The 19,764-nt window shown below is 37.1% G+C and overlaps 1 protein-coding gene across 9 annotated transcripts in view; it reads right to left on the reverse strand.

The window, feature by feature from the left end:
• RALYL (RALY RNA binding protein like) overlaps positions 1–19,764 on the reverse strand; it is a 585,337-nt gene that overhangs the window by 461,962 nt on the left and 103,611 nt on the right. The window lies entirely within an intron of this gene.

Raw genomic sequence — 19,764 nt, forward strand, 5'->3', positions numbered from 1 at the left:
GCACCTTTTTTGAATACTGCCATCATATAAAAATACAAAGTTACAAGGAAGTGAGAGATGGGTGCTACCTCCTACTCTTTGTCTCAGTCAGCTACCAAAAAGGATTGAGGTCAGGACTGAAAATACTCTATTCTTAGGGAGAGTTTCTCCAGATAGGATAATTAGGGCAAGGTTACATTTTTTCAGGGAGAAAATGTCACCTTAAAACAACAATTCTGGCCCCAAGGGAAGGAGATTTAGGAGAAGCTCATCCCGGAAGCATGGAAGATGATGAGATGGGGGTTAGGAGATGGATCTGTGGACTTCCCCTCTCCCTTCTCTGTTCTTCCCTCTTTCCCTAATGTCTCTGTCAGCCTGGTCTCCCATAATCAAATATCATAGATGGGGTGGCTTAAACAACAGAAATTTATTTTCCCACAGTTCTAGAGGCTAAAAGTCTAAAATCAAGGTGCTGGCAAAGCAGGTTTCATTCTGAGACCTCTCTCTTGGCTTGTAGTTGACTACCATCCCACTGTGTGCTCACCTGCCCTCTTTTCTATGTGCATACACAGAGAAGAGCAAGCAAGCCCTCTGGTGTCTCGTCTTTTCAAGGGCACTAATCCCATCCTGAGGGCCCCACCCTCATCAACTTATCTGACCCGAATCACTTCCCAAAGGCTTCATCTCCAAATAGCACTGCACTGAGGGTTAGGGCTTCAATGTATGAATTTTGAGAGGACACAAAATTCAGTCCATAACACCTAACAACATTCTACTCTTGTTTCTCTTAAAACAACAACAACAAAATCTCCTTCTTTGGTCTAATAACAGCCTTTAGAAAAAGTTAAGACATCAAATTGGATCTGAGAAATTGTATGTAACTAACACAAGATACTCAGGCTCATGTATAGCCAGAAAATGATTAAAAGTCAAACCAAACCAAAACAAACAATGACAACAACAAAACACTAAGATAACTTTGAAAAAATTTTAACCTGGAGAGGGATGTAATTATAATGCTGTACAAGGGAGTGTAACGTTAGAGATAAACAAATAAACTCAGCAAAACATCCATAAAACATCAAACTCTTTTGGTAATGTTGCTTTCCAATGAATCTTGCAAGACAACCAGGACAAAACCAGACTAAACTAGATGACTTACAGTATAGCTTTGTTCATGTTTAAATCAGTTCCTTACTGAGAAACAGCCTTGAAATGTTGAGCACTTTCCTGGAATGGCACATTTCAAAGCCATTCATTCTGGTCTTTAATATTCATTTGTTTATTTATGGAGCAAATATTCAAGGAGAATCTACTATTTGCCTGATTGTTACTGCCTTGGAGAAAAGCCAGTGAAGAAGAAAAACAAGATATCAATTTTTCTATGGTTTATATTCTAGCTGATAGGGGCAAAAGAGAAATGGCAGAAGTGGACATAGAGAGAAAACAGACAATAGAAGAATAAGGAAATAACTGAACAGATCAGTCCTAGATCTGTGCTACGGAACACAACACCCACTTGCCACAACTGGCCCTTGAGCACTTGAAAAATTGCTACATGACTGTGAAACTCAACTTTTAATTTCATTTGGTTTTAATAAATTTAAATTTTCAAAGTTACATGTGGCCAGTGGTTCCCACTGCCAGCACAGTTCTAGACAGCGCCATGTGCCATGAAAAAATAAAACTTAGTGAAGCAATTTGATCATAGGAAGGAGGAATATACAACCCAGGGATTATATTTGAGCCTAATTCTGAATACCTTCATGAAGAAGCAGCTATTCAAACAGCTGGGACGTGATGATCCAGAAAAAGGAAAAAAATAAACACAAAGGCCACGAAGCAGGATGTATGAGTGAAGAGACAAATGAGTGTGAGAGTTTGAAATGAGGACCCTGTGACTAAAAACTTAACAACAAAGGCAAGTGGGGGAGGACATGGGGCTGAAGAGGACAAGTCATCTTTACATATTTGTAATACTGGATTTTGCAGGAAAACTGAGAGCTTTGTCCTCTGAAAACATGAATAATCTGAGTTCTCTACTGGTTTTAAACTCCTGAGCCCCTAACAAGATTCTGTCCAAAGAAATAGAGACAACTAACATTTGGAATTCATCATAAATAATGCTATTCTTTTGGGCTTTCTCAACAAGTGAAACATATTTGATTAGAGGTAGAAAAGGCATATTTTGAGCCCATCTTGTAGAAATAATATATTTTCTCTGTTCTTAAGCTGCGTCTATAATTTTGTCAATAAGAACTGTTGACTTTTTTCTATAAGTGGAAAAAAAAAAAAAACCCTCCAAGTCTCACCAAAGAGGACCACACTAGTAAAGTTAATAAAAGTAATAAGCACTGGGCAGGACAGGAACTTACAGGATGGAGTGGTACCTGGAGTGCTCTGGAGACAGAACATTCTCATAGGATGCTTTACTTAGCATCATCATCCACTGTGCTATATATGGAGGGGCAATCAGATGCCAGGAGTCTACAGACTTCAAGGCAGCTGACTTTGGAATATACAGCTGGAGGAAAAACATTTTTCATTAGTAAATCAATCAGAGTCTGGGAATTCAAAGCCCCAGTTGCTAAATTCATACCTCAGGAAACAATGGCACAATCTCATTACCAAAACTATGGGTTCACCCTTATCTCCCCAAAATGATGTGTTATACCTCAATGTATCAAGACAATGTCATGTCTATGGTAAATTTTTCTTTTAACATGACCCTTTTCTGACTGTAACCACTTCTGATTTTTATTTTGCATGTGATTTTTCCAACCTGACCAAGACTTATTTTATGTGATTTATTCCTCACTCAATATATTTTAACAAATCAGAAACCAGAAGCCTTAAAGTCTGTATTTTCTGGACATAAACATTTTGCTTTTCTTTTGTTTTTAGTAATTCATTGAAAGGGGCAAGACACTTCCTCAAGACAAGTGAGTTTGATTTGTCTTGTTTTTTTTTTACTAAATTCCTTCCATAGACAAAGATAAAGATTCTCATTCCACAAATCAAACCAGATTGGATGAGAGTTACACCAAGTTAAATGATGGTGAAAGGTACATGTTTTGCCTGGACCATGGTATCGAGTAAGGGACCATAGAGAGTAGAGAAGACATAATCAGAATGTAGTCTATGATGCTGGCATCCAGGCTGAAAACACTGTAAAAGCTTCTTCTACATTTATTCCACATGTTACCATTGATCATTGTCAGATTATTTAAATATAAATCTGAAAAGAAATTTTCTATTATGATTAATGCCTTTAACTCTAGAAGAATGGCCTAAAAAATAATTCTCTTGCTTCAAAATCTCAATGCCCCCATTGTACCCAGAGTCAATGCAGAGATAATTAATTACACAAAAGTATGGACCGAATTAAGTCAAAGATTGCCTGAATATACCCAGATGTCCATGCAAATAGTATGGAATTTCAAAAGCAGAATGTAGGTGTCAATATGAAAGTGTATGCAGTTTGACAGGAACCACATGCCATCAGGAAATTCTCCCGTGTAAATACCAGAGAGCTCATTAACTGTGCCATTGAGGGAGACCAAGAGAAGGCCTAACAATTCAACTTTCCACCCACCAATATTGTTTTTTTGATGATCAAATACATACATGATTTAAAATATTGACTATGGAGAACTAAAAGTGCTAAAACCTATTTAAGAAAAGAAAAGATAAAACATGGACTTGTTGACTAAAAATGACACTTGCCATCTACCTCTGCTTGGGTTAAATCAAGAGCCACTGCAGCCGCTGACCTCCAACACTCCCAAAAGGAGTTCAGGATGGAGGTCAGCAATGAGGCCCTCTGTGCTCTGGGAAAACTGGCTGAATAGGCCTTCAGATAGATATTTTCAGGAGAAAGTTTTCAGAGCCCCAATTCTTGCATCTCCTCATATCTAGAAAAGCACTAAAAGCATTAAGAGTGACATCTGCTCCTGGTGACCAGCAGCATAAGTGTGTGCTCGAGTGCACGTACTCCCCTTCACTGAACTCATTTATAATACTGAGCTTCCCCCTTGCCTCTTTGGAACAGTTCCTCAGAGCTATCTGAGATGCTGTCTCCCGAGCCACAGTCCTCATTTTTCCCCAAATAAAACTTAACCCACAACTCTTACATTGTGTGATTTTATTTTGGTTGACAGACTCCTTATAGCTAAGCTCTCTGGTCAAATTCTTTAAAAAAAAATTTTTTTTAATTTGCAATTGAGATGAACACTCTAATGGATTATCTGCATCTGAAAGTATGTTAACACTGACTTTTCCAAAGATAACTATCATAACTGCAATTCCCACAGAAGCCATTTGACTCAATTCTATAAAGCCAACTGCATCTGATTCAAGCTGGGGTGTATCAGAACTTTTTCTAAAAATGAAGACATCTGCAAGCGTTCTGGATCAATCCACCTGTATTTGGGAGGAAATCACTGTTGACCCAGCCAGATAAGGAAGACAAGGAAAATCTCCATGGATTATTATTAGGGAAATGAGGGTAGGCAACGAGTGGTCATTTCAAAGTCAAAAGTTAAAAGACTTTATGGTTCTCTCCTAATATTCTTCTACTTTAGCTTTATTAAGATGCACATATTATTTTTCCCTATTAGACTGAGAACTTTCTAAAGATAGACTCTGCTTTTAATTCATCTTAATAGTTTCCATAGTGCCTCACACAGGGTGTTTTGTTTATAACAAGACCACTAACATTAAGGGGCACCTCTGGCCTGTCATGCTATTCACTGGGCACTTTTAGGGCATCTCGCTGATATTCATGAAAGATCCATCAAACACCTGAGAGAAAGCAGTCAGGTATCCAATATTAGCACGTGAAGGTAGGCGCATGAATTGCTTATTTAAAAGTGTAAATTCAGAGGGAAGGGGAAATGGGGAATTATTAACTGTTGCATATAAAGTTTCAGTAAGGTACAGAGAGCAAGTGCTGGAGATCTGCTATAAAACACTGTACCTACAGTCAACAATAATGTACCGCATACTTAAACTCTGTAGACAGGATAGGTCTCATATTGTGTTCTTACTATAATTTTTTTTTAAATTATTAATTCAGAGTTAAGCTTCAGGTCATTCTCCTGGCAGGGAAAAAAAAAAATCAAAAACAACAACAACAACAAAAATAAGTAGCATATAATTAGCCAAAGGTAAATGGAGTTTAAATTAGCTATGATTATTCTTCTGTAAAATATTTAACAGTATTTCCTGTCTTCCTTGCCCCTTCTAGAAATGTCGTTCTTGGCTCAGAAGGGTACTAGAGTAGCGACTGCCTTTAAGCCTAAGTGGTATGAAATAAAAGGACCTCTGATCTATTTTTAGGGAAATCACCCAGGGACGTTCTATAAGATTTAATTGTCTCGGTTCACTCCTGGATCTTAGCTAAGTTTCCAGGTCACCCCCTCCTTCCTGCTCTTCTCTGAATCCAAAGAATGGCCTCTGGGGATCTATTTTTGCTGCCATTATCCGGGCACAGGTCCATTAGAGTCTTTCTCAGCTTTTACATCCTCTTCTAAAAGACACTAGCAGCCAGCAGTAATAGGGAAATAGGAAATAGGTAGGAGTTTAAAATAATAAATAAACATGGAGATATTTTAAACGGGGAATTCCAGAAAAACATGAATATTATTATCAATGTTCTCCATGAAACATAGAGTTAAGATTGCTCTTTATTAGTTTGTTCCTTCATTGATCATTTTTTACCTTTTTTGTTTGTTTGCTTCTTTGATTTTTATTTAACTGGGCTCAAACCTTGTAAAATCCTTTTATTTGTATTTCTCATGCTCCTGAGTGTCTTCTCCTCCCCTTTTGCTATCTATTTTTGGGTTTTTGTGTGTGTCTGTGTGTGAGTCAGACTATGTATATACATTTAAAAATAATAGGCACTGAGTCAAACCTTGTATAATCATTTTGTGAAACCCATCCCATTTCCCTTTCTCAAGCTGTGGATCCATCCCCTTCCCATGTGCCGTCTGTATTTTCATGAGAATCTGACCCTGCAAGTACTGAAAGAAAACTACTTGATAAGCAACCAGACCTGTGAAAGTCTCAAGAAAAAAGTGAGATGACACTTCAAACTGACATTTTAACAAAACGTCCTTCTGTTTTACACACAAAAGTGATTATCTTTTCCTTACAAGGAAGGTCATCATTTGAGAGAGCCACACTGCCTCTCTAAGAGAAGGTTAAAATCCCCTACATGGAAAGCAGAAAAATCTATAAAAAGTAGATTCAAACACTGTCAACTGACTATACTTCAATTAAAAAAAAAAAAAAAAGAGTGCCCAAATGTTGGAGGATGGGGCTCTTAAATGCAGTGTTAAACAGCTTTGACTACTTTAAGAACTTCATATCATAAGCATGTAATTTCACATGCTTCAAATAATATACAGGCTATTCCTATTTACTCACATGCATTATATAAATATCAGGAAACACCATGATTTGCAAGACTACAATTGTGACTGAATCATCAAGAAAAGGTGGAAGCTGTGTTTGATTACAGAATATTAGGCTTAAGCCCTAGCATGTGTAGTACAGTCTAGAATGTACTCAAATACTGTCACAGATATGAAAAATAAGACAATAATAAACCGACCCACTTTATTTTTGCACAGCTTAGTAAGAGGGTAAATTTATTTCAGTGATAAACATTTTGGGAAAATGAACTAGCACAGACTTTTCAGGTAAGTTTTCTAATTTAGAAAGCCTTCCTTCATCCCTGACTCTGAGCGTAGTACTGACTTCAGGATGCATTACCAAGAATTAGTTTTTTTTTTTTTTTTTTTTGTATTTGTAAAGGTGGCTTGAAGAAATGTGGAGTCCAAGTTCAAAGAGTCTAGAACCTGTCTAAAACAGCGGCTGCTTTAAAACATAATTATGGGTTTTACTTACTGCATCCAGATGATAAGATGATGATTATAAGATTTTGATGCTGTGGCTTCAGAGTTAGCAATGTCATAGCTGAATACGGTAAGACCAACACTCTTCTTTCCATGATGCAGACACCCCTCCTCTAGGCTACTGCTTTAGTAGTAAAGATCACAGTTGGTTGTTATAAGTGAAGCAGCCTGAAACTACAATGATGACGATTAGGGTGACTAGCTGCTTGAACATTTCCTAAAATATTATTGACATAAGATCCATCTCTGTGGAGATGTTTCAGTGAGACCAGTTACCATCCTGGGCATCAGGAAATAATACAATGTCTTATGTACATTTCCAGTGAATGGAATAGATATTCACTGTTCTTCCTGTTTATAGAGAAATGTGCATTAAATTCCTCAATAAAACCCAGCTTACAATATCAGTGTCTCTTCATCATTGTCAAGATAAAATACTATCCATTTGCCTACAATGGCTTCCATGGCCTTTCTCACCAGGCTCAATTCCTAGATCTCCTCCCAATGAACAGAATGGTTCAGTTTTATAGAAATTCCTGGAATTCCTCAAATATCATCATTTCTGTACCTTTGCCCATGCTATTTCCTTGCAATAAATGTTTAAAATATCAGTTATTACCTCACTGTATTGATTTCATGACTCAAGATATGGTCAAAAACCACAGTTTGAAAAAAATATGATTGAGGGAGACAGGGAGAGAAAGGAAGTGAGTGTTAGGTAGAACTCTGTGAAATCCAACACTTAACGGCTAGGTGGGGAAGGATGAGCCTTCAAAGAGAGGCAAAATCCAGATACTTAGAGGCAGATACAGGTATGCTATGAAGGAGGCGAACGGAAGAGTATTTGGGAAAGAAACAGACTATTACCTTTACTTATCAGTTATAGAATAGTAGCTGAATAACAGCCATTTGATAAATGCAAAATATAGTCTTCTGCCAGCTCCCAGTGGAGGAGATCTTTATGCTTTTGTTCTATTTCCTTGGCAGATATTCCTATAAAATTACCAAAATGGGTACGTAAATATGAAGCACTTAAAATGCAGTATATATAACCAAACTCTCTTCCAGAGGACTAAAACCTGCACTCTTGTGAACAGAAGATTAAAGTGTTTATGTTTTTATGGACCCAGGTTACTACTGGAGCTAATAATCTTTATTCACCTTTATATAATCAGATACATAGAAATGTCAGTATTTCATTATGCTTTTAATTTCACATTTCTTTTATTCCAGTGAGGCTATGTATCTCTTCACAAAGTGACTAGCCAATTGTATTGACATTGTAAATTTAACATCCACATTTTTTTTTAATTTCTGTTGAGACAAATTTTATTTATGTTTTTTAAGCTCTTTACATATTCATGATAATATACTTTTTTTTCTGATTTACTAGCTTGTTTTTCATGTTTTAACTATGAAACAGTGCTTTCAAAAAAAGTCTTGAAGGGATTTATCCAATATATTTTCCAATAAGACACTCACTGAAAACAGAAAACTTATGGTTGATTCTAAAGGCATCAGATTACTTTACATCCTCACTATGCAAAACAAAAGGTAGCTTCTTTGCATGGTTGTCACTGAACATCCAAAAAATTGATTTATCAAGAAAATCAAATTATTGTGAGCAACATAGCAGTTCTAACAAAATATGCTTATTTAATAATAGATCACAGTGATTTATAGTGCATTAGTAAAAGAGAAAATACACTTATTTACAACAGAACAGGAAAAAACTTATGCAAGGGACCCTAAACCTTAAAACCCTATTGAAAATAATGGTAATATATGAAGAAAAGAAAAGTGCAAAAGTTCATGGCTTAAGGCATTACCTTTCAAGAATACTTTGCCAAGGTGAGACCTTTTCGTATATACAAACATCACATTCCAAAGCGTTCGCTGTTGACATATGAAATTCAAGCTCACAAAGGACAAAGGTAAGGCAGCAGGCAGTAATTATTTGCAGCATAATGTCTGTCAGATTAATGTAGACTTAATGAGTGATGCTCATTGTGCATTTATACCTCATGACAACTTCATGAAGAGCTCTTAAAAAGCTTCCAAGTTGGAGAAAACCTGGGGTGACTTGGTTTTGAAAGAAGTCATTCTGAAAACTGACAAATTTCTGGGACGGGAGAGAGGGAGTCAACCCAAATGTTCTCTGCAGTTGTTCAGAATTTGTCCTGGCCCAGAACGGCTTTCCTGCAACAGCTCCTATTGTGCTGATGTGACAGTGAACATAGCCAAGGTGATTCTCAATAATTAACGTTCCCCTGAGGGTGCTAAATGAAAGGCAAACTCAACTATTAATTAAAATAGCAACCAAAGCCTATCAATTAATTCTTTCCAGGTAAAAGTTTTGGTCCTTTTTAAGCAAACTCTAATACCTTTTTGGCAAACTTTGTCATTCTTGTTTTGAATTGCTTTCCCCAGTGGCGGTAAACAAGCTATTTATAGTACATGCTCTTTCTGATTCTTTTGTATGCTAATCTCTAAGCATAACCCACATTAACAATAAAACAAAAACAAAGCAAAACAGAAACTATTTCATCAAGATATCCAAAATAAGTAAGTTATTATTCAACACTCTCTTTAAAGAGCTCCCACTAATGGGTTTCCAGGGCTTTAACACCTCCAAAGAGGAATCACTGTCTACATCTGGAGGATTGAGAGTCTTTTCCTGTGAAGGGACAGATAGAAAAGACTTCAGGATTTGTGGGCCTTCCTGTATCTGTCACAACTACTCAGCCTTGTTATTGTAGCAGCAAAGCAACCATAGCTACTAAAGGGAACAAGTGGGTGTGGCTGTGTTCCAATAAAACTTTATTTAGAAAAAAATGTCAGGCCAGATTTGGCCCATAGGCCCTAGTTTGTGGGTCCCTGGCCTATATGATAAAATTCAAATACACATAGCCCTTCACATCACACCACAAGATGTTGTTGGAGAATAGGCTGTTGCCTCATGCAGGGAAGAATTCAAAAGCAAGGCACTGGTAAAGTGAAAGCAAGTTTATTTAGAGAGAGACACACTCCATAGACAGAGTGGGGTCTGTTTCATTTAGAAGGGAAAACAGCTTAGGAGATGCACATTCCATAGGCAGAGTGTGGGCCATCTCAGAAAGATAAGAGGAAGAGCAGAATTATTAGGTTTTATGGGCTGGGTAATTTCACGCTAATGAGTAGGAGGATTATTCCAACTACTTTGGGGAAGGGGCAAGGATTTCTAGGAATCGGGCCCTGCCTACTTTTTTGACCTTTAATGATCAGCCTAGGAACTCTCATGGCACCTGTGGGTGAGCCATAAGGCTCAAGGTCTACTAGAAGTTGAATCTTCTCCTATCTTGGTTCTAACCAGTTTATGTTCTGTCCTCAATTGCTATGTCATTCCTTCAATGCTTGTGCCCTGCTCCCTTCCCTCCTGTCTCAAAGATATCTCTGTAGGCACATCTCCTACCACTTTTCCTCTATTAACCCTCTACGTACCACCATATTGAACTTAACTCCTCGTGCCATTTCATGACATAGCTTGTTTTCATAGCATATCTCACTACTGTTGGGGAGGAAAAATAGATTTCCCTCCACACTTCTGAGTTTTTGGCTCAGACTCCTATAATAAAATGCATTAACAAGAAAAAAAAAAAACAGAGTTTATTAACATGTATACAATGGAAGTACTCAAGAAAAAATGAGTAATTCCTGAAGGTGGCTTAGAATTCAGGATTAAATACCATCTTAAAACGGAAAGCGCTGAAAGGATGCAGGCCTCTTGGAAGACAGTTGATGATTTTTAGGAAAGATGAATGGGTCCTTAGAAGAACAGATATGAGGTGTGATTGCTTCTGACAGTCTGTCTGAGTGTGGTATGGACATCCAGTCTCTCCTGTGATAGGAGTCAATATTGTCTGGTTGATGGAACTCCCAGGGAGGGGACCAGACTTTGACAATTGAGTTCCTTTTGGAGGATGTGTCTTTAGGCAGATAAGTGGAGAGCAGAGAAAGCCTCTATCTGCATTTGCTGTTTTTCAAGTGTATGCAGCTCAAAATAATCAATATACCAACGAGGCATATTTTGAGGGGACATATTCTGATACTTTCACTACCTAGAATGTCTTAGCCCATTCTTCACTTGGGAAATTCTATTTTTTGTTTGTTTTGTTTTGTTTTTAACACCTTTATTGTGGTATGACTCCTGTACAGTAAACTACACATATTTGAGATGTATAATTTGACAAATTTTGATAGATGTATACACACCAATGAAACCACCACCACAATCAAGACAGTTAACATTCCCATCACTCCCCAACAAATTGGGAATCTGAAATTTACAACTCTTGGAAAGTGCTAACTAAACTAAAATTCATTTACTAATACCCAGTCTTCCCTGAAGTGTTTCTCAACCCCCTCCCCACCCCAAACTGAGTTAATCCTGAGTGGATAATGCATTGTACTGTGATGCTCCACCACTCCCTGTCACAGGGACTTGCCTGTAATCTCCAAGGTAATGATTATATTCTTTTTTGTTTTACATTCTCTGAATCTGGCTTATGGTGAGAGCCCAACAAGGGCTGTTTCTGAAATAAGACCAGAGAAATCTTATTATTATTGGAGGCAGACACTGCTAGTTGTCTCACAATAGCCATTAACATCCTTAGTAGTGGAACCTGTATTTTAAGCAAAGCTCAAGGCTGCCTTAAAAAATGACTATACTTAAAGCATCCCCAGGCAAAGTAAGTTCTGTCCAATGAGATCAGCACAGAAGTAATGTATGCAAATTCTGGGTCATGCCCTCAAAGGGAAAGGACATAGGTTTTTATGTGAGAAAAATTGTTTTAAACCACTCTCATTTCAGTGTCTACCATACATGATTACATTTTCACTGTAATTATTTTAAAAATCTAATATAATTATTATACTTAATGTCAATATTCTGATCTTAAAATGTGTTGATACAGAATATGAAAATATTTATTTACTGGGCTGTATATAATTTATTTAAATACTCCTTGCTGTTATAATATTACTTTGAAATAAAAAATAGCTAGATTTTTAAGGCATAAAGTAAAGAAATAAAATTTTCAACTGTCTACCTGTTGTAACAATTATTTCAATCAGGAAAAGTTAAGTACAAGGAGTAAACACTCTAATTTTATCTTCTAGAAAAGAAGTGAACAGTCCAGTTAGGACAGTAAGTGGCTGTTAGCAGAGAAGTCATCAGAAAGGCTATAATTTGATATCAGTTTAAAATGGACCATCAGAGACATGGTATCTAAAACAGCACACTAAGGTTTAGAGTCACAAACAAAATTTTCATTGAAATCCAAGTGCCATAATTAATAATCTTACGTGATACTATAGTGTATGCAATCATACATGTATATTAAATTGCTGATATGAAATAAATTTAGTAGTTTTTAATGTGTTAACTACTTAATGTTTTTAAATAAACAAATGACACAAATGTTTTTATTTTTTGGATTTTTCCCCAAGAGATGTCAGAGCAGGCAGATAGCTAGATATGAGGAGAAAAAGCAGGGCATGGGCCAAATGGCAGGAAACCACACCTCCTGTGTACAACAGGGTTCCTTGGGCAGACAGAGGGAAGCAGGAACCTCAGGACAGATAAGAAATCACACATTTTGGGGTGACAAGTGTCCTGGAGGAAGACAAAGAAAAGTGGGAAAAGGCAGGAACCTCCATCATCGAAATGTAACCTTTTGCTTATTATGCCCTCATTAAAATAAAATTAGCCTTACAGATAATAAGTACCCATGAAGCACTGACACCATGACAATTCTGATCAAGATTAAATAAAGGCAAAAATCCCTGCTCCCCTCTGGAAGGTGGAGCTGGGATGAAAATCAGCTGAAATGAAGGAATGTCAAATGCCAGTGTTGCTGAGGAGATCTGAGAACTAGGAGTTTAGGATATTTTATCAGTTAGGAAGAGTGACTTTGTAGTCACTGCAGAGGCTGTCAGAGAAGATTATAATTACAGGAATTTATCCAGGAAAGGAGTAATCTAAAATTCAATGAATAATGCTGACTAGGACATCAAAAATATAAGAGAATCACTTGGTATTAAAAATATACATAGTTTGATATTAATGAAATTATGAAGGTAGTACTCAAAGAATGACTTGTGGGATACTCTGTCCCCATAGCATCTAGAGAAGTGGACCTGGTGACCTCCACTGAATGTTCCACAGAAATGTGGGCATAGGAAAAATAAAAGGACAGGACACTCCTTTCCCACCAGTACAACAATCCTTATGCTACAATGGGAAACATTATTAAAAATCTGGGCATGGATGAAGCATCTATACAATTTGTCCCAAGTTTCCTAGAATTAAAAGTACCAGGGGAAGTAACAGTAAAAAGTGCAAGGAGCCTGCATGATATATTTAGGACCATTTCCTGATGAAAGTGCGGTGTATTATGGGTTATGCAGGAAGCACACATCAGTGACAGAATTACGAATTTAACACTTTCAGAATCCCAGGTAGGAGGTAAAGGGCTACAAACCAGCTTCCCCAAGTGACAAATCTTGCAGAAATTTACAATCATGCATCTGTGGAGTAGGGAGAAGGCAGGATACAGAGAGGCATCAATAGTCTAGAATAGCAATAGTAAATAATGTAAAAACAAGATCATCACACAAGCCCCCCACAGTTAATTTTAAGTAAAATATTTACTGAAAAGCAACTACTGAAGAAAACTTAAGCAAGGACTTGAAAGATTCCAAAAGGAATGCAATCCTTGCAATGAAATTCCACTGAATTGGTTCTCAGTATATTGAGTATTTTAACGTGTGTTAGGCACTCTTTAAAAGAACTTGATGAAATTGACTTTATATGAGGAAACTGAGTCATAGAATGATTAAGAAAGGTCACTAGTAAATGGCTGTAAACTATGCTACGTCTCAAAGTTCACCTTGTTTGAAGTACAGACTGTGAATAATGTTATCCACAGTCACAGGAAGGAAGGGAGGGTGGAAGGAAAGGAGAAAGGATTGAAGGAATGAGGAAGGGAAGGAGAAAGTGAGGAAGGGAAGACAAGAGGAACTGATCATTTATCAAGTAAAACACTTGATTGATTCAACAGTAAAACAACCAAGATATTCAAGAATGAAATAACCAGTCTACTCAGTTGAATAGCACAACTCACTGATCAACTAATCTTAAACCAATTAGTGAAATAGAGACCTTTTAATTCATCCAAATACATGTTTAATAGATAAAGTATCATCATTCACAGCCCACATGCTATCACGCATACACGCAAATTTCAAAACGCACTGTGGCACAGTTCTATGCTTTCAAATATGCTATTAACTATATTACATGATCCAACTATAATATGAGACTCAAAAAATATTTTAAATGATGATAACATAACTGCTGTAGTGACAGTCCAATCTCTTTTAACACATTCTAGGATTCCAACCCTGTGATTATCAGAATATTTGCTGCACAGAGTCATACTGCAGCACTCATCTGTTGTAAGATGGCATGTTTAAAATGTTGCCTGACAAAACACTTGTTTGATGATGAATGACAGAAATCAGAATATAAGAGAAATTGCCTTTCACGGTAAGTCCCTGGAATTTACTACTTGTGGTCATGTAGGTGGTCCATGATTTTCCTCATTTGGTTTATTTGAAGATATTTAATTCAGAACTACATTTCAAGTGCCTCTACCTACCATTGCAATGGTCTAAAATTTAGCACTGTGCACTGAATGGCAAAGAGGAAAACAGACTTCCTTTTTAAAGAGTTCAGCTCTAGGCCAAAAGACAGAATGACTTGTTGTTTGTCAAGGAATATATATCAAGATCAAAGGAAAGCATTATTCAAAGTTCCAAGGACAGCCTTTTTCAGAATCCTAGGTCATCTAAAACCTTCGTAACAAACTCTTTTAAATTTAAAGGAACAAGTAAATGGAAATGCTTTTTATAGCTAGCTTGTTAGATTTAGGCCAAATTTATGATACAATAGAGTTATGTTATTTATGTGTTATAGGAATGCCATAATGCATTCCTTTGTATAAAATATATTTAATTTTGTATGCAATATATTTATCATATATTTATGAGCTTTTCCTAAAACTTGAGACATGTTTTACTATTTTAAATGATTATGAAGGATTGTAACTCATCTAATGTTTTTAAAAACAACTATTTACAAATCCCAAGTTGGAGAAACAGTTAAATAAGTTATGGCCCTTGCCCTTAAGAATCATGCAGAGTACTTTGCTTGGAGGAATACAGTGTTACAGTTTAGGAGGAAAAAAGACTTTCCTATTTTAATCATCTCCTCTGTCCAGCTTCTATCCCAATCCTGGATCTATAACCCAAATACTCACAAATTCTATTTGCAGACAAAATCACCAACTATATTGTAATAGACATTTCACTACTTTAAACCATATGAAGGGATGGATGTGGGGTACTTGATGAGAGCATCTCTGAAGTGCTAAATCAATCTGCAGAGGCAAACAAGGTTTATAGCAATGGGGGAGGAAGATCTGAGATCCAAGAGGGTCGGCTGGAATCAGGGAGGCTAGAGACCCATGAGGCAAAGGACTTGGGAAAAACAGGAATACAGCACCAGGCACCAGTCAGCCCTGTACAATGGTTACTGATGAGCCATTCAAGATTTGAACCATCCAGCTCAGCTTCATAAAAGGTAGCTTTAATGCCATATTTACAGAATCAACAAAGCCATGTCTTGGTTAAGGTTGGGTCTCTGGCTTTGAACCCTGACTCTGTCACTGACAAGCTACTGAACTCCTCTGTACTCTCTATTCCCCTGGCAATTTTCCTTGTTCCTGATTGCTGCTTGGTCTGAAATTAAAACAGCTACTTCAGCTTTTTTTTAAAGTGTCATCTATCTTTCTCTATTCCTTTATATCTAAGTCTGTGTCTTTAAGCCCTTTCAGCTATAATCTTCCTCTAGATACAGACATAGACATATAGATATAGACATAGAGATACATAGAACTATACTGGAGTCCTGTTGGTAAGGTGCAGAGAAGGTGAACAGTTCTATAGTCTTACAACTAAGTCTCAGTCTTTTAGTGGCCCTGTGTCCCATGGATCTGACCTACACAAATAAAAGTTTGATAGCTTCCCACCCACCCCCACCCCCAGGGGACTAGAGGGTCTGCAGTGGCAGAAATCCTCTTCCCAGTAGGGACAAGGCTCTAGTAAGACCTTTTACCCTGGAGAGCAGGTCTCTGTGATAGAGAACACCCTGGACATATTCACAACGATGACTCTTCTCTCCTTTCCAGAATCAAGAGAGGATCTTAGTTCCTCACGAGGTAAAACCCATGAAATTATGGGTATGCTCCTAAAACTGTTCTGCTCAGGAGTTTTTCACAATCACGTAATCCACAGTCTCTAGCAATTCATGAAAATGACCATTTAAAGGCTCCTTAACCAGCTAACAACCTCTGTGGCTCCTGTTCCACATAAGTAGACCTTGGATGTGACTCTCTGGATTAGCCTCTCTCCAAATTTCAGCATGGCAGTCTGCCATGAGACCTCATTTATCTGATGTGCCCAAGAAAAGCCACTGGCTTTCAGTTTGTTCAGTTATTTTTCTTGTTGTAAGGACAGGATTGATGACTTCCAAGATCACTACACATTGAAGCTAAAATCACACGTCCTGCTTTTAAATCTCTTTCCTCTTTACTTTCCCTACCATCAACTTTCTCCCCCTCTTCTTTCTATTGCGATACCAAGAAAAGGCTTTTTATCACCATACAAATGATTGTCTTCCTTAACCAACAGCTTTTCATTACGACATTTACATATTTTGAGACATCTCAAAAAATGAAAAGAAGTTGAAGAATGAGCCATGGTAGGTCATCATCAAGTCTAAGTAAAAATTGCTTTCATGGCAAACTCCAAGGCACCAGTTTTCACTTTGACTCCAGAAGTTCATAAGTTAGGCAATAATCAGAGACATTGTAAAAAGAGATCAAACTTCTTAACAATCTTGGCTGGAACCATGAAGAATCTAAAATCATCTTTTAGTTTTCCAGTCTAGTTCATCTGAGTCAAACAAACAAACAAAGAATGGAGTGCACAGAAAGGCAACGGGCAAAAAGAAGCCTTATACCTATAGGTAGGAACAAGGTTATTGTGTTCCCATACATAGCAGATATTAAGTAACCATTTACTGAATGAATGAATAAATGACTTTATTTCTCTTTAACTTCAGAACCAACTGCAAATATAAATTAAGTTGTGCATACTTAATTGTGTTATGTAGCCAACACACTATATATATATATTGGCCAGTATTATCCAACCCATGGTTGGTTGAATCCAGCAGATACAGAGGGATGACTGTAAAATCTATTGGAGGAGGCAGTACAAACAGTCCTAAGCCCATGCTGTTCAAGGTCAACCGTAATTACATGTGGAATGCAACCTTATTACAGTGAAATAAATTGAGAGCAGGACACAGGTTTGTTTGCTTTTTTTGCTTGTGTGTGTATATATATTTACATATGTGTGTGTATAAACACATATACATATATGCCATATATGCCTATGCATGCATAAGTATATATGGTACACATACATACATAGAGAGAGAAAAGGGATTGGCAACTTGAAAGCATAAGGAAAATTTCAAGCTTCAAATGCCCATCATGTACCTACCTATAGTTCATATCACTGTAGATTAGACAGCACAGATTATCAGTTGGTATTAGAAAACCCTAAGCAAAAGACAGTGAATCTGAAGCTGGTATCATTATTCTGACTTTGATAGATGCGTGCACTTTCCTGCAAAATCAATACAACTACAGAAAATCAGAATTTCAACTATAAATTTTGGAATTTGACTATGAAGAAAGTATTTACCCAGTTTGTTTTAAAATGAAAACTATTTTATTTCAAGGCTTAGGTACACTGACACCACTCATGCTTTTTAAGTGTCTTGCAAGAATCTTACATATATATTTCAGAATAAATTGGAGAACAAGAAAGAGAACAAAACATGTCTGAATGTGATTTTCACAAAATTCCTTAGAGAATTGGTACCATTTGAAAAAAAATTCTTTTATGATTAACACCACTCAAAAGATACACTTTCTTTGGAAGTTTAACAGGAACACATTCTAACATATTTAAGTGATGAAAGGATGAGAAAAAAACTGCATTTCTTCATCTCAGTTTCATCTTTACTAAGCTTTGTCTATGCACCAATGACTCAAAAATTGCTAATAAAAGCTTTACTTTCCTTTGGAAAATATCAAAACTTTCTAAAAGAACTGTCTCCTAGCTATGATTAAAGGAATGCAAAGTTAAAAAGATGACCAGCAAAGCACTTCTGAGCATGTCACTTGGTATCTACAGCAACCTACAGAGGAAGTTAAGGAAGCCCTCCCTGGGGCCTCGCTACCACAGACAATGAAAAGGAACTATGGTCCTTCTCCTCAGCAGGAGAAAAGGTTATGCATTTGGTCAGCTATTCACAACATAAATGCAGCTTAGATTCTTTTTATTACAAGTATTAAGACTACCTTCAGACCAAGGGCAAAATCTGACCTTCTGGAAAAGTCAAACATTTCTCAGAAAAACTTTACCAACTACATTCACTGGGAAGACAGAGTACCATGAAGAACTACTGAGACACTCTTTCCAGCTGACTTAAAACAGTCTTAGTGTCACGAATAAATATAACCATTTCTCTCTTTTATGCATCAGGAGAACCAATATTTATCCTATGAATGAAGAAGGGAGCTGACCCTTCAAGATTCCGACTTGAACGCTGTGTTCCAGCCCCGATGCAATCGTACGACTGGACTAAGACTCAGCCATGCAGGGAAGGAAGCATGTGTATATTTCAGATTTACTTAGGAGAAAGCTCTTGGTTGAGGATCAAGGCAAAGAGTGTGTTAAGCACTTCAATTCACTTAATTCTGTTCCTGGCCATTCCTAAGCAAAACAGTCTTATCCGTATCAAAACTAACCTGTGTTGGCTAGCCATTCTATTCTGCACAAATAAAACCTGTAAGCAGCATACAAGAAATAAAGTGATAAATCATCTTTCATTGATTTAATTTCAAATATTTTTAAATGTTAAGTTAATGAAACCAATGCATTAGCTTCATAGAATCTCACTATTAGTTTGCCTGTTATTAAACATTATTGTGACAAAAACTGTATTTGTCCTATTCTCCACTCCTTCCTCATCACCTTCATTCTGCCACTCAATTGCTGAATGTTTATTGAGACCCTTCACTATGCCTGGCACTGTACTAGGCAGTAAGATTTTAATCAGCAAATAAAAACACTTGATCATCCTGACCAAATGGCCAGGAAGATAGTGGGGAAAAAAAGGTCTGTAAGACAAAAATAAACTTATTTAAAAATGTTACAATTGCTACCAAAAACCAGTGCCACATGATGGAAATTTGCCATGGTTATGAAGTCAGTGGAGGTTTTAAGAGAATGTTATGAATGATAGGATTTGAAAGATAAATATGACAGGAGGTATGGACAGAGCAAAAACAGCATGTGCAAATGTCCAGGGGTTTGGTGGTAAGAGGGACAGTGAAAGAAAACTACTGTGGCTGGAGACTAGAGTTCTGAGCAGGGACTAGCGTGTTGCAGGTGCAGATGGAGAATTAGTCTGATAACACTTAGCTCATGTTAAGGATGTAAGTACTCCTTCTAAGAACAATGGAAATATCTCTTTGGGGATAGGATGGAGGACAAACCCTAAAGCAGGGAGGGCCCAGGTTCATGGGCATATGGCCTGTGCAGTGTCACAGGGCCAAAGCCTTAGTTTAATGCTCTGCTGTCACCATATTAAAGTTTTAATAACTTTTTGGGGAAAAAAAGCCTT

The sequence above is a fragment of the Camelus ferus genome, chromosome 29 (assembly GCF_009834535.1).
Source record: "Camelus ferus isolate YT-003-E chromosome 29, BCGSAC_Cfer_1.0, whole genome shotgun sequence".
Taxonomy (NCBI): domain Eukaryota; kingdom Metazoa; phylum Chordata; class Mammalia; order Artiodactyla; family Camelidae; genus Camelus; species Camelus ferus.